Source organism: Sorex fumeus, unplaced genomic scaffold, assembly GCF_029834395.1.
Source record: "Sorex fumeus unplaced genomic scaffold, SorFum_2.1 ptg000093l, whole genome shotgun sequence".
Classification (NCBI taxonomy): Eukaryota; Metazoa; Chordata; class Mammalia; order Eulipotyphla; family Soricidae; genus Sorex; species Sorex fumeus.
The window spans coordinates 2,590,982-2,602,832 of NW_026606150.1; positions in this window are offsets into that span (position 1 = coordinate 2,590,982).

Here is an 11,851-nt window from a genome sequence, read left to right on the forward strand (position 1 = left end):
GTCTGGCCTGAGGCCTGAGACATCCTGAGGACTCAGGGCTGAGCAGGGCCAGGGAGAGAAAAGCCGCCCACATTCTACGGCCTCGGCTCACCCCCACCCCACTAGACATCCTGGGACTTGCTTCTTGCAAGTGGTAGAAGACATCTGGGTAGCAAACGTCCCCCCTGAAAATACCCCCTGTGCCAACGGTACCCCAGCCTGAGTCTCTGAGAATCCCCCCTTCCCTCCCTTTAGCTAAAGTATATCCTATACTTAGCTGTCACTTTCTTGCAACTGGGGCCAAGAGAGGGTGGCACGGCCCCCGGGTCCAGGCCTGGCCCAATACTGGCCTCCTGAGCACTGGCTCCGGAGTCCGGTCGTTCCTCTGGGCTCTGTTGGGGTTCCCTCAAAATCCCCTCTCCCTGGAGAGGTGACCGCATAGCTGCCACCACCATCTCCCAGCCCCTATCAGAAGCCCCCATTTGGGGCCGCCAAGTGGGGTCCGCCTGAGTTTTCCTACACCCCAGTATTCAGTCCCGCATCGTAAGCAAGGATGCAGGGGATCGGAGAAGTGGCGCAAACTTCACGGTGGTCCCCCCAGCGGAGGTCGGGCAGGGCCATCAGCTGTGACCCATGGGCTCTGCCCACCCTCTGCTCTTAGCCAGTGACTCTGGGGACCCGCATCGGTCCCTTCCTGAGTTGGAAGGGGCCCCTTCCTCCACTCAGGCAGAGCCCAGCCGGCCCTGAAGCCTCCTCTGCTCCCCCCCCCCCCGCCCCCCTCTCGTGTCCCCCCAAGCACCCCCACCCCCTCCAGGGCAGGGTCAGGCGGGAGGGGGTCCGGCGCCTTCTCTCCGCTCCCACCTGAACCCAGCAGTAACTGAAGTTCTTAGGGCTGCCCGAGGCAAGGAGATCCCAGTCATCAAAGGCAGATTCAGTTATGCTCCCGGGCAGCCAAGGGGTTGTTTTAGGAAGGTTTTTTTCCGACTCTGAGGCTTGCCGGGGAGCTGGGCGGTGCCCCTTCCCCTCCTGCAAACCCCAGCCACAGTCCTCCTGTTCTCGACACCCCCTGGCCGTGAGCGTTCCCACTTTCTAATTGGGCTGGGGAGAAGGGGTCTGTTTCTGTTCTGGAGGAATGTAGCTTAGAGGACCCTGCTGATGCCCTCCGGTTCTCTGCCCGCCCCTCCTAGGCTTGGAGCCATGCAAGCTGCCCAGTGGGGGGCTGTGCCCCCAGTGCCCTGGAGGCTGGGCTTGCACCCCCTGCCCCCCCATCATCACTGAGGAATTCTGCTGGCCAGGCTGGGGGCGGGCGGGCCGAGCGGTGCAAACCGCCTCCCTCGGAGCTCACTGTTTCTCTTCGTGAGTTAAGTGGCTTAGAAAACAAACAAGTCCCAAACAGCAGAAATCGCCTTGAACAGTGCAGTGGGTTCAGGAGACGGTTATATAAGGCTCTGGCCGAAGTGGGAAAGGGGCTCGAGAGAACGCGGCCGGAACCTCGCCCCCTCCCCAAAACCCCTCCCCCGCATCCTGCCCTCTGGTACCGGTACCAGTACCTGTGTCCAGAGATGAGGGTCCACCACATGTTACTCCCCAGATCCTAAATCCACTATGTTGAAATGAACATTTTACTTCAACTCAAATGGCACATTTGGATTGTTTTATAGGCTAAAATGCATTTTAGAGTTCGAGATATGGACATACATTTTCTTGCTTCCTTTCCTTTTCCTTCCCCTTTTCCTTTCTTCCACATTTCCCTTTTTCTCTCTTTCCCTCTTTTTTTTTGGGGGGGGGAGAGTTCACATCTGGCAGTATTCAGGGGCTTGCTTCTGTCTCTGTGCTCAGGAATCATTTCTGGCAAGACTTGGGAGACCACTATGTGTGCTGGGGATCGAGCTCAGGCAGATGTGTGCAAGACAAGACCCTTATCCAATATACTATCTCTCTGGCCTTCCTCCTTCTCCTCCTCCTCCTCTTCCTCCTCCTCCAGGACCTCCTCCACCTCCTCCTCCTCCTCCTCCTCCTCCTCCTCCTCCTCCTCCTCCAGGGCCTCCTCCACCTCCTCCTCCACTTCCTCCTCCTCTTCTTCCTCCTCCTCCTTCTCCTCCTCCTCCTCCTCCTCCAGGGCCTCCTCCTCCTCCTCCTCCAGGGCCTCCTCTTCCTCCTCCTCCAGGGCCTCCTCCTCCTCCTCCTCCTCCTCCTCCTCCTCCTCCTCCATTTCCTCCACCTCCTCCACCTCCTCCTCCTCAGCCTCCTCTTCTTCCTCCTCCTCCTCCTCCTCCTCCTCTTCCTCCTCCTCCTCCTCCTCTTCTTCTTCTTCTCTTCTTCTTCTTCTTTCTCTTCTTCTTCCTCCTCCTCCTCCTCCTCTTCCTCCTCCTCCTTCTTCTTCTCCTTCTTCTTCTTCGCCACATGATGCTCAGGGTTTACTCCTGGCTCTGTACTTTGGAATTATACCTGGGGTCCTTAGGGGGCCATATGGGATGCCAGGGATTGAACCTGGGTTGGTGGTATGCAAGGCAAAAGCCCTACCCGCTGTGCTGTGACTCTGGCCTTCCTTTCTTTTTTTCACCTTTTGTCTGGACTCACCCATTTCCTCGATTCTGTCCTGGGTCCCAGCCCAGACAGAGGGTTTGAGCAGGAAGGGTCCAAGAAAGCAATTGCTCCGAAGGTGCTCACCTGATCCCTTTGGAGTCTGGGTGCTTTGAACAATGATAGGGGATTCCCTAAACTCCCCCTGAAACAGCCAGTCACCGTTCCCTGCCCCTGATCTATTCATCTGTTTATCTGTTCATCTGGGAAGAGAAAAGGCAGCACAAAAACACTACTAGGAGAAACAGAAAGGACTGTTATGCCTCTAAAGAAAAATCGGGGGCCTTGACACTTCAACCCAGATGGCCTCATGGCCATCAGCTACTGATCAAGAGAGGACTTTGGAAAGCCAGTGGCCGCCGGCTGCCAGAGCATGCGCAGTGGAACCCTGGTGGAACCCTGACTCTGCTTTTTCTCCTTATTAAGCTCGAAATACATATTAACTCACCGCCCCTCAGCTGCTAACGATGCTTTGCCTGAGCAAACTTGGTCCTTACCTGTGAGCACATCTTTTTTTTTTTTCATTTTCATTTTTATTTATTTTTTTGACTTTTTAAAAATTGTATTGAATCACCGTGACATAGTTACAAGCTTTCATGTTTGGGTTACAATCACACAATGATCAAACACCCATCCCTCCACCAGTGCACATTCCCCACCACCAATATCCCCGGTATGCTCCCCCTTTCCCACCCTCCCCCTGCCTCCATGGCAGACAAGATTCCCCATAATCTCTCTCTACTTTTGGACATTATGGTTTGCAATACAGACCTGAGGGGTTACCATGTTTGATCCTTTATCCGTGAGCACATCTTTAGCCCTGGCCGGATCGGGGAGCTCAGGCCCAACCCCTTAGCCATTCCTGCCTTAGATATCTCAGTCCTTACAACTGCCCCACACCCAGTCCAGGACTCTCGCCCGTGCCACGGGGGGCGGGGGGGGGCGCTGTCCTGTCATACATCCCTCAATCCCTCACTAGCATCCATGCACAGTTTCTTCATACATCTCTTACACATGCGCCGTGGGGCACTGTGGTTTCATACATCTATTATTACCTGCACTGTCTTGTCCTCGAATTATTTCTCCTACAAAGACAAAGAACCTGGGCACAAAGGAACTCCACATCCATCTCCCTGTCCCAATATCTCCTTGTGGTAACTTTGCCTCCTGACAGTTCTTTCCATCAGGAAGACAAAGGACCCAGTTTCTTTGCATGGAATCCACCCTCGCTGCTCTCATTTCAGTGGGGGAGGGTTTGTTTCCCAGAAGTGAACATAAGTGTAGGACTAGCAGCTCACCAGGTGTTCCCTTCTTTTCCTTGAGGTTCAGAGGTAAGCAGGTATTCACCCAGGCCACCCCCATCTCTATGGTCTCACAAAGTCTGTTTCCAATAACAAGTCTCTCCTTCCTTTATTCCATCCAACAACCTACCCATCCATCCACCCATAATCCATCCATCTACCCATCATCCATCCATCTATCTTTCCATCCATCTACACCCATGCACCTACACACCTATATGCCTATCCACCCACCTATCTACCCATCCACTCATGCCTCTATCCACCATCCATCCATGCACCCACCATCCAATTGTCTATTCATCCATGTACCCATCTCTACATCCATCATCTATCCTTCAATCCATCTACCCACCCACCCATGCATTCATGCAACCATCCATCTATCCATACCCCATCTATCTACCCATCCACCCACCTTACCACACATCCACTCATCTACTCATCCACATACACATCCCTCTGTCCATCTATCCAACCACCATCCACCTACCACCCACACATCCACCTATCAAGGCACACATAATCCATCTACTTATCCACCCACCTGTCCATATATCCATCATCCATTTATCTACCCACCCACTCATCCACCCACACATCCATCCATCCACCCATCCATCTACCCATCTACCTATCCACCCGTCTACCTATTCATCTATCCATTCATCCATCCACACACCCACACATCCATCCATTCACCGATCCACCCAATCATCCGTCTGTCTGTCCGTCCGTCCATCCATCCATCCATCCATCCATCCATCCATCCATCCATGTGTCTCATACCTCATTTGTACAGGCCCCTTCCTGGGAGCAAGGGTGTTTACTCCATCTCTGGTCTACTTATCAGAAAGGCCAGTCCTTCCCCGAATAATTATATCACAAAGTCTACTTCAGTGCACAGAGTGAGCCAGTCACACAGCTCCAGTGATCTCAGAAGAGAAAGAGAATACTCAGGTTTGAGGAACCAGGCCACTAAGGCTGGCACCCAGCAGGTGGCATTTATAAGGAGCCTTGGTGACCTGGGAGGAACACCAGGAGGACCAGGGGAGGGAGTGCATGGACTTCTGGGGTGGTGGAAGTCAGGTTGGCTGGAACAGCCTAGTGGGGCCTCTCCCCCAGGGTGCTCTCTGCGCTGGACCACTGCCGGTAAGTCAGAACCCCTAAGCCCCTGGGGTGGCCAAGAGAGCCATGCCCTCGGGAACCCAAACTTACTGCTCTCTTGCCCCTCATGAAGGTCCTGTTCAGCTGAGTGGCCCCGAAGCCCTGCTGGATCCCAGCTTCCTATGGCTGACTCCTGTCCTACAATGTCCCCTGCCTGGGCTACTGCCAGAGGCTGCAGCATTTGGGGGTGGGAGGGCTCTAGGGGAGAATGGAGGGTCTGTGGGCCAGCAGCCTGCCTGCCTTCCTGGACTCGTTTAGGAGGCTAGGAGGCTAGATTCAACCCCAGTTCTTGGTTAGTGCTCACCGAATGACTGCTGGTGGTGGTGGTGGTGGTGGTGGTGGTGGTGTTGTGTGTTTGTGTGTGTGTGTGGTTTTAGACTCGGCCCAGGTAAGGGATGTCTTATGTCCTCCGAGGCCATCTCCAGGGCCCAAGTCACTGTCCTTCACAGGACAGTGTGTCTCTATGTGTGGGCAGGGAAGAGGGGGGTGTCCCATGAGCTTGGGAGTACAGCTTTAATCCCCAATTTACTGGCTTTGTGGTCATGGGCAGGTGATGGCACCTGTGGGCAGTCTAGCGGGGGCTAAGAGCCAGGTTCTAGGGATGAGGCATTTCCTGGAGTTTCAAAGAGAGCATCCAAGGCCCGGAGCAGTGGGGATGACACTTGGCCTTGCATGCAGCTGACCAGGGTTTGATCCCTGGCATCCCAGGTGATCTCACTCCAGTAAGAGTGAACCCTGAGCACAGAGCCAGGAGTAAGCCCTGATCTGGGTGTGGATCTCCCCCAGAACAAAATAAATAATTAATAAATAAAACAAGGCTTCTAAAGCTGACTTGCAGGGCCTAGCAAGTTTCAACAGTTTCAAGAGCCAAGGAAGTACACAATAGGAGCCTTTTTTTCTTTTCCTTATTTTTTTGGGGGGGATGGGGTGGGCACAGGGGAGGGGATGTGGTTTGAGTTACATCCTGCAATGCTCAGGGCTTTCTATGGCTCTGTGCTCAAGGGTCACTCCTGGAGGTGCAGGGGGAGCACACAAGGTAGGGGACAGGCACCTTAGTCCATGTCCTTCTCTGTAGCCAGAACACTGTCACTGTCCTCCCATTGTTCATCAATTTGCCCGAGCGGGCCCAGTAACATCTCCATTGTGAGACTTGTTACTGTGTTTGGCATATCGAATACGTCACGGGTAGCTTACCAGGCTGTGCCGTGCTGTCCCTGGCACCCCACATGGTCCCCCGAGCTCCACCAGGAGTGACCCCAGAGCACAGAACCGGGAGTAAGTCCTGAGCACAGCTGGATGTGACATCTCCTATCCCTGCCCCCCCAAAAAAAAAACCCAAAACCAAAACAAATGTATTAAAGTAAATTATTATTATTATTATTATTACTTTGAGGAGTCTCTCAAGTAATGCTCCGTGTTCAGGGGTCCCGCAGAGGAGCCCCTGGCGGTGCTCGAAGACTCCAGGGTTGTACCTCGGTGCTCAGCGGTCTAGCGGGGCTCATGCTCTGCACACACCCCCTCCTCCTCGCCCGGTTCCTGGCCTTTTGAGGCTCTCCTTGAGCATCTGGAGAATGCTCTGATCCTGGAAATCACTGCCTGGCAGTACTGCCAGGAAGGCTGGTCCCTCCGCGGTCCCAGGTCCGGAAGGGCAGGGGACACAGGCGAAAGCCCCGGGGCCAACCAGGTGAGGCAGGGCAAAGCGCTGAGCAGCATCTCCAAGGGAACGGCGGGGACAGGCTCCCCCTGCTGGTCTCAGCTGGAACTGCACCACCGCCACCTGTGGACCAGGAGTTTTAGCGCGTCGCCCCCTCCCCGCCCCTGCATCCCAGGCCACCCCCACCCGCGCAAGCAACATTTGATGCGAGTCCAGCGACTCCCCCGTTCTGGGCAACTGTCCTAAGGTCTTGAGGGTGGCGGGGGGGGGACTCAGTCTGGCAGCAAGATGATGGGGGAACAATGTCCTGGTCCCCAGACTTTGGCTTTCTGCGCATCAGATGCCTTCACGGGGGTGGCTGGACTCAGAGACCCAGAGGCGGAGGCGCCAGGTGTGTGACAGGGTCCTCGGAGACTGCAGAGCGCATGTCCAGTGCCAGGCGGGCAGGGGCCTCTCGCAGCAGCCCCGTTGCCATGGGGATGTACAGGCTCCGGGGGTTGCCAGATTTTCAGATATTTTAAAAATAGCTTGAAATCTGGACTTTCATGCGATGTTTCCCAATTGTGTAGGCGACCCCCCTCCTCCCACCTTCTGGAATCTCTTTGTCTCTGCTGCTTCTACCACCTATGGGAGACCCAAACCCCACCACAGAGATTCCGTAGGGAGCAAAGGGGGAGTTCCTTGCAGGCTGTCCTCACACCTCCTCCAGCCTGGCCCTCAGGCTTGAGCAAGCAGGGCCTTTGTGGTTTGGGACCTCCTGAGGGTTGGGCCATGTGTGGAAAGCCGTGGCAGATTGGAAGGAAATGAAGATCCTGCTGCATGGGGCTTGAGGGGGTCAGCAGAGGGGAGAAGACAGTTGACCTTGAGCTTTCTCTCCAAGGACTTCAGCAGAGCCCCTGGTGTCCCTCTGGTCTGCTCCATGCAGCGTGAGCTGGTGGATGGATTGGGGGCTGCTTCACACTCCTTGGTCTTCGAGCCCCTTAGCAATTGCAGTTCCCGAAGTCAGCTCCTCCTCAAGAGGTCACCTCCTCTGAGAGGCCTTCCTGGATAACCCCCCACCCCTGCTCTCCAAACGCCTCCTCTACCCAGTCTTTTGCTCTTTAGAGTGTGGATCATGGTCTGAGGTCATGCACTTGCTGGAGATCTAGACGCACTGGCCACCGACCGCTGGCCACGGAGCACCACGCTCAGGTTGGGCCGTGGTCTCTGCCCACTTGGTCTCGGCAGGAAACAGTGCTAGCTGGCCCCGCCTTGGGCCCCCTGCCGTCCCCCGAGCAGAGCTGTCCGCCCCTCACTAACAAGATGTCACAATGATCCTAACTCCAAATGCAGGGAGGCGGAGGAGGGTGGGTCCCTGTGGTCCCGGAGGTGGGTTCCCCACTGTGCCTGGTGGTGTGGCCTCTTCCGACACCCTCAGCTGCCTACTTCCTGCTCTCCACTTGGATAGTCTCCCTCTGGCAGGAGAACCCCCAGGAAAGGCGGGCTGAGCCCCCGGGGAACAGATGGCCTGGAGAGAAGACAGAGATGCAAGAGGGTGCTGGGGGCGGCGGGAGCCCCCATACACCTGCCTTCTCGCGCCCTGGGCGTCCAGTCTCCCCTCTGGGGAGGCAGATGGGCAGAGGGAGCCTTTCGGGGAAGCACCCGTTGGACGGCAAACTTTAGCCGCCGAGCACCTTGGGTGGGGAGATCTTAGACAAGTCAAGAATGGTCAATTCAACTCAAGGGCTCTCATATCTGCTCAGTCTGGGGTGCAGCTTATACCCAACGGGGGTTTGGAGGTGAGGGTGCCACCTTTGTTCCAGTCTCTGCTGCCCAGGGGGATAACATTTGGAGGGCAAAGCTGGCCACATTGGTTGAGTAGCTCAGGTGGAGGGTCTATTCTTCTTTGTTGAGATCACATCCTGTGATGCTCAGGGGTGACTCCTGACTCTGCACTCAGGAATTACTCTTGCTGGTGCTCCGGGGACCCTATGGGATACCGGGGATGGAACCTGGGTTGGCCTCGTGCAAGGCAAACAACCTCCCGGCTATCACTCCCGGCCCTGGAGGCTCATTCAGGGAGGGGAAAACTCTGATTTCAAAAGCATCGGAGGACCCACCTAGAGCTGACTTCAGACAAGTCTCATAACCTGCAACCCACCTGCTGCCTCCTTTCCTTCCCCTTGTGCTTGGCATGGTGGCCATGTCCCGGAACCATACACTTTGTGGTGTGCTGGGGACCACAGACCACACACACAGTGTTGCCTGGAGCGCCAGTGGGTTTGGGGGCTGGTGCTTTGCGCCTATCGGGCAGTAGGTCTGCCACAGCCGCATCCCTAGGTCCCCACAGGGGCCCTCGTTTCTCCCGCCTGCAAGACGGGTGCTACCTTGGGAGGGTCCGGGAGACCACATCCACCCGCGGGGCGGGGGGGGGGGGGGGGCGGGAGGAGGAGCTGTGCAGGAGCCGGCTCCTGAGGGCAGGGGACCGGCCTCGCGAGCTGCATCCCCAGCCCGGGAACGGCGTGGGCACGGAACAAATGTTTGTCAGATGAATGAACAAGATGAAATTTGACGGGGATAAATGTCAGTTCCTGGACTCGGAGCCAAAGGCCCAGCTGCACGCGGCTGCCGTGGGGGGAAGGGACGAGTCGGGAACAGGGCATGCGGGGGAAAGGAGAGCCAGTGCCCGCAGAGGGATCCTGGTCCACCCCGGTGGCTCCAGAGACAGCCCTGCCCCCCCCCCCCCCCCCCGCGACATTATTGGAAACCTGGTGCTTGCAAGGAGGGAGACCAGGGTGGTGGACCAGCCTTACATCATTCTGCATGGCCCCTGAGCCTCAGGGATGGTGTGTGTGTGTGTGTGTGTGTGTGTGTGTGTGTGTGTGTGTGTGTGTTGACGTCATACATCATGATGTCTGCTGAAGAAATCCAATTCCCCAGCCTACAGAAGAGATGTCCTCCCGGGCCAGGTGGGGCGTTGCAGATCTGGTCTCTTCCCTTTGTACCAGATTGTTGATGCAAGGGGCCTGAGAGATAGCTTGCTGGGAAGGGCGCTTGCCTTGCACAGGCTGACCCGGGTTCTGGTCCCGGCCAGGAGTGATCCCCGAGCTCAGAGCCAGGGGTGAGCCCTGAGCACCACCGGGTGTGGCCCCAGAACAACAACAACAAAAAAACAAGCCCCCCCCCAAATCAAATAATCAAAGTTTGATCTGATACTTGAGCCTCAGTTTCTTTATTGGTACCACATGCCTGTCACGGGCTGGAGTGCTACATAGCTGGGATGGGCACTGCTGGGCTTTCCGTTCCCTCAGTGTGTGTGTGTGTGTGTGTGTGTGTGTGTGTGTGTGTGTGTGTGTGTGTGTGTTGTGTGTTTTGCAGCCGCCAGGGGGTGCTGACAGTCCCTTATGTGGGACTCCCAGGATTACAGCGGTGACTTCTCCCTCTCTTCTTCCGCTGGAGGCTGATCCGGGAGTCTGTCCTCCCCGCACTCAACCTGCCCCCCAATTGCACGTTTCTGGGTGTAGACTGTGAGAGGGTTAGCGTAAAGGTCTGGGCTCCTGGTTCCACCTCCTGCGCCCAGCCCTGTGCCTGCAGCTCGTGGCGCCCTCTCGTGGCCATAGGAAGTACTGCGCAAGCCTCCCTAGAGTTTCCTTGCAGAACCAGCCGGAGTGGCCGCTTGGTAAAATCCTGGACCTTTTCCTCTGAAGAAAGGAGGAACAAATGAGGTGCCACACGCACACACACGCACGCATGCACACACACACGCACACACACGCGCACACATTCACACACGCACATATACGCCCACACATTCACACACACGCACATACGCACACACGCTCACACATGCACACACATGCGCACACACGTTCACTCACACACATGCACACACGCTCACACATTCACACACGCACATGCCCACACATGCACACACATGCGTACACATGCACACACACATACGTGCACACATATTCACACACACACACACGCACACACATACACACTCACACACAAAGCCTTAAAAAGGACTGAAATTCTAACACGGGATACAACACGAATTAACCCTGAAAACATCAGCTATGATCCCATACAGTTCCAGACGGCCTGTGGAACAGGCAAACAGGCACACACAGCGAGCAGAGGGGCAGTTATCAGGAACAAGGTGGAAGGCGGGGATGAGAGAGCTGTTGTTTAGTGGGTACAGAGTTCCTGTTTAAGATAGCAGAAAGATCTAGCAACTCGATAAACATCATTCTTGCAAGTGAGCGAGAGCCTGAAGGTGGGGCAGGGGCCAACTCGCTGCCCATCTCTGAGTCTCTCTTCCGTGTTACGTCTGAAACTCCGGCCGAGCTGGGGCCTTCCCTGGGCTTAGCCACTCGCAGGGGCCACGGCCTGCTGCTTCCTGCTGGTGTGGGAGTATGTGCCCATGCAGGGAGCTGTTACACACATTCTAAATACTCTTGTGGAGCCGGGGGTCAAACTCAAGACCTCACACATGAGACAAGTGCTCTCCCTCTGAGCTTCACCCTGGCCCATTTTTATCATGATTAAATATAGCAAACAACTTCCCTCCCTACCCTTCTGCCCCCCATCTTGGACCTGAGACCTTGGATAAAGTGGCATGAAACTTCTCAAACCTCAGTTTTCTCATCTGTAAAATGAAAGCAAGGGATGATAATGCCTCACTTCCACCCCCAGGGCCAAGCCCCCAGCCTCTCTCTGTGGAGCCTGGTAAACAGACCCCCGGGTGATTTTGGGGTCCCTCTCATCCTTTCCTCCAAGCCTCTTTTCAATGGAAGCAGCCAGAGTCAGGTCAAACCCCTCTTGCGTGAAAATTGTCTCCAAACTCTTCCCCTGTGTCTTTCTAGATGGGACTCTGGAGGTGTCCTCTGGGTGCCCGAACCCCGCGGCCCTCTGCCTGCAGGCTGTGTGGCCTTGCTGCTCTCTTGGGACCCAATCTGCAGGGTCTCTGGGCACTAGGAGGGTGGCAGCCCTTGCATGGGATCGGACCTAGAACTGGCTCTTTATTTATTTGTTTGTTTGTTTTGGGTCACACCTGGCAGGACTCTGGGCTTATTCTTGGCTCTGCATCAGGGATCACTCCTGGCGGGGTTCAGGATTGAACCTGGGGCGCACGCCTTCCTGCTGTACCCACCTTACAACTGAGCGAGCCATTCCATGCCCCCCA